The sequence below is a fragment of the Oncorhynchus nerka genome, unplaced genomic scaffold, assembly GCF_034236695.1.
Source record: "Oncorhynchus nerka isolate Pitt River unplaced genomic scaffold, Oner_Uvic_2.0 unplaced_scaffold_2195, whole genome shotgun sequence".
NCBI classification, from domain to species: Eukaryota; Metazoa; Chordata; class Actinopteri; order Salmoniformes; family Salmonidae; genus Oncorhynchus; species Oncorhynchus nerka.
The window spans coordinates 12501-16613 of NW_027039099.1; the positions used below are offsets into that span (position 1 = coordinate 12501).

Consider the following 4113-nt stretch of genomic DNA (forward strand, 5'->3'; position numbering starts at 1 on the left):
GATGAAGCTCGTACCAAGGGCCTGGATCTTAGAAAGTCCTGATTTGACAGAAAGAAGAGACAGTACATGTAGGAAGGACATGCTGGTGCTCACTACAGTAGCCCCGCCCCCGCCCCTCCCACAATGCTTTGGGCTTGTTCCTGTCTCACTACAGTAGCCCCGCCCCCGCCCTCCCACAATGCTTTGGGCTTGTTCCTTAGGGCCCCTCCCACAATGCTTTGGGCTTGTTCCTGTCTCACTACAGTAGCCCCGCCCCCGCCCCTCCCACAATGCTTTGGGCTTGTTCCTGTCTCACTACAGTAGCCCCGCCTCCGCCCCTCCCACAATGCTTTGGGCTTGTTCCTGTCTCACTACAGTAGCCCCCCGCCCTTCCCACAATGCTTTGGGCTTGTTCCTGTCTCACTACAGTAGCCCCGCCCCCGCCCCTCCCACAATGCTTTGGGCTTGTTCCTGTCTCACTACAGTAGCCCCGCCCCCGCCCCTCCCACAATGCTTTGGGCTTGTTCCTGTCTCACTACAGTAGCCCCGCCCCCGCCCCTCCCACAATGCTTTGGGCTTGTTCCTGTCTCACTACAAAAACAACCGTTCAAATGTTACAGGAAGTCTTGGGTTTTTTTCCCTCTAAATGGATGAGTCTCCGGACAGAAAACCTGACTGTGTTTCAGGATTGAAATATTCAGATGTTTTGGTGTCGTAAACATCCTGATGTATCGTATTGAAGAGATATAAACAGTGTGATGGACATTTAACTGAACATTAAGGACAATAGCAAGGAAAACGCTGTCATGACTTCACTATTTCTGATCACGTGTTCACTACCGGGAGTTGAATTGAGTACCGGTGTCTGTAGCTGTGTGTGTATACCGGTGTGTGTAGCGGTGTGTGTATACCGGTGTGTGTATACCGGTGTGGGTATACTGGTGTGGGTACCTGTGTGTCTACCTGTGTGTCTACCTGTGTGTCTACCTGTGTGTCTACCTGTGTGGTACCTGTGTGTGTACCTTTGTGTGTACCTGTGTGTCTACCTGTGTGTGTACCTGTGTGTGTACCTGTGTGTATAGAGGTGTGTATACCTGTGTGTATTGAGGTGTGTATACCTGTGTGTATTGAGGTGTGTATACCTGTGTGTATTGAGGTGTGTATACCTGTGTGTATTGAGGTGTGTATACCTGTGTGTCTACCTGTGTGTATTGAGGTGTGTATACCTGTGTGTATACCTGTGTGTATTGAGGTGTGTATACCTGTGTGTGTACCTGTGTGTATTGAGTTGTGTATTGAGGTGTGTATACCTGTGTGTCTACCTGTGTGTATTGAGTTGTTAATACCTGTGTGTATATGAAGTATGTTTGTTCTAGGTGAAGCGTACTGCATGTTGTTTACACATTCACTATTTCCTGTAGATATATGTACTCCACGGTTGTGTCCCAAATCACACCCTATTCCCTATATACAGTAGTTCCACGGTTCTGTCCCAAATCACACCCTATTCCCTATATACAGTAGTTCCACGGCTGTGTCCCAAATCACACCCTATTCCCTATATACAGTAGTTCTACGGCTTTGTCCCAAATCACACCCTATTCCCTATATACAGTAGTTCCACGGCTGTGTCCCAAATCACACCCTATTCCCTACACTGCTGTGTCCCAAATCACACCCTATTCCCTATATACAGTAGTTCTACGGCTCTGTCCCAAATCACACCCTATTCCCTATATACAGTAGTTCTACGGCTTTGTCCCAAATCACACCCTATTCCCTATATACAGTAGTTCTACGGCTGTGTCCCAAATCACACCCTATTCCCTATATACAGTAGTTCTACGGCTTTGTCCCAAATCACACCCTATTCCCTATATACAGTAGTTCTACGGCTGTGTCCCAAATCACACCCTATTCCCTATATACAGTAGTTCTACGGCTGTGTCCCAAATCACACCCTATTCCCTATATACAGTAGTTCTACGGCTGTGTCCCAAATCACACCCTATTCCCTATATACAGTAGTTCTACGGCTTTGTCCCAAATCACACCCTATTCCCTATATACAGTAGTTCCACGCCAGTGTCCCAAATCACACCCTATTCCCTATATACAGTAGTTCCACGCCAGTGTCCCAAATCACACCCTATTCCCTATATACAGTAGTTCCACGGCTCTGTCCCAAATCACACCCTATTCCCTATATACAGTAGTTCCACGACAGTGTCCCATATCGCACCCTATTCCCTATATACAGTAGTACACTACTTTTGACTAGAGCCCACATTAAACCCCTCTTCCTCCTCTTCTTCCTCTCTGAATGTTTTCTCCTTATTAAACCCTCTTCCTCCTCTTCCTCCTCTCTGAATGTTTTCTCCTTATTAAACCCTCTTCCTCCTCTCTGAATGTTTTCTCCTTATTAAACCCTCTTCCTCCTCTTCTTCCTCTCTGAATGTTTTCTCCTTATTAAACCCCTCTTCCTCCTCTCTGAATGTTTTCTCCTTATTAAACCCCTCTTCCTCCTCTTCTTCCTCTCTGAATGTTTTCTCCTTATTAAACCCTCTTCCTCCTCTTCTTCCTCTCTGAATGTTTTCTCCTTATTAAACCCTCTTCCTCCTCTCTGAATGTTTTCTCCTTATTAAACCCTCTTCCTCCTCTTCCTCCTCTCTGAATGTTTTCTCCTTATTAAACCCTCTTCCTCCTCTTCCTCCTCTCTGAATGTTTTCTCCTTATTAAACCCTCTTCCTCCTCTCTGAATGTTTTCTCCTTATTAAACCCTCTTCCTCCTCTTCTTCCTCTCTGAATGTTTTCTCCTTATTAAACCCTCTTCCTCCTCTTCCTCCTCTCTGAATGTTTTCTCCTTATTAAACCCTCTTCCTCCTCTTCTTCCTCTCTGAATGTTTTTTCCTTATTAAACCTCTTCCTCCTCTTCTTCCTCTCTGAATGTTTTCTCCTTATTAAACCCCTCTTCCTCCTCTCTGAATGTTTTCTCCTTATTAACCCCCTCTTCCTCCTCTCTGAATGTTTTCTCCTTATTAAACCCTCTTCCTCCTCTTCCTCCTCTCTGAATGTTTTCTCCTTATTAAACCCTCTTCCTCCTCTCTGAATGTTTTCTCCTTATTAAACCCTCTTCCTCCTCTCTGAATGTTTTCTCCTTATTAAACCCTCTTCCTCCTCTCTGAATGTTTTCTCCTTATTAACCCCCTCTTCCTCCTCTCTGAATGTTTTCTCCTTATTAAACCCTCTTCCTCCTCTTCTTCCTCTCTGAATGTTTTCTCCTTATTAAACCCTCTTCCTCCTCTCTGAATGTTTTCTCCTTATTAAACCCTCTTCCTCCTCTTCCTCCTCTCTGAATGTTTTCTCCTTATTAAACCCTCTTCCTCCTCTCTGAATGTTTTCTCCTTATTAAACCCTCTTCCTCCTCTCTGAATGTTTTCTCCTTATTAAACCCCCTCTTCCTCCTCTTCCTCCTCTCTGAATGTTTTCTCCTTATTAAAACCCTGTTTGAAATGTATTTGAACCTTCTGGTAAAGATAACCTGTTCTTGTACGACACAGTGTTCTGCCTGCTGTTACAATGTTTTTAAATAGAGAATTAAAGTGGACTTTCTATTGTTGCGATCTAAGCTGAGGACACGATGGCCGTGTTATGGAACCATGTGTGTGTCTGTGTGGACACAGGAGCGACGGCAAACTGTAACTAAATGCTCAAATGGTTGTAATAATGCCTAATTGAGATCTTATTTTAATAGTGTTTTATCGTGTTTCCCAACTGAATAAAAAAAAACATCTTCAAGCAAACCGTCTACTGTACCAATGTTATTCTTTCACTGCGATTGTGTTGAGTTACATTGCCTTGTGGTTCTAGTAGTAAACTCTCTCCAACTTTCACAGGATGCTATCGTCTTTCACAGGATGCTATCGTCTTTTACAGAATGCTACGCTCAAGAGTAGTTGTCTTTCACAGAATGCTACGGTCAGGAGTAGTGGTCTTTCACAGAATGCTACGGTCAGGAGTAGTGGTCTTTCTCAGAATGCTACGGTCAGGAGTAGTGGTCTTTCACAGAATGCTACGGTCAGGAGTAGTGGTCTTTCACAGAATGCTACGGTCAGGAGTAGTGGTCTTTCACAG

The 4113-nt window shown here is 44.6% G+C and overlaps 1 protein-coding gene and 1 long non-coding RNA gene across 2 annotated transcripts in view; both read left to right on the forward strand.

Annotated features, from left to right (window-relative positions):
* LOC135567299 (FH1/FH2 domain-containing protein 1-like) overlaps positions 1-153 on the forward strand; it is a 12378-nt gene extending 12225 nt beyond the window's left edge. Inside the window, exon 5 of the mRNA XM_065014719.1 lies at positions 1-153. This exon is cut by the window's left edge and continues 832 nt beyond it. The gene's annotated coding sequence lies outside the window, so the exon portion shown is untranslated.
* A 56-nt stretch (positions 154-209) lies between these two features.
* On the forward strand, positions 210-3782 carry LOC135567300 (uncharacterized). The gene is made up of 2 exons (XR_010462324.1): positions 210-1075; positions 1112-3782. It is a non-coding gene; the product is annotated as an uncharacterized LOC135567300 (long non-coding RNA).
* The last annotated feature ends 331 nt before the right edge of the window (positions 3783-4113 follow it).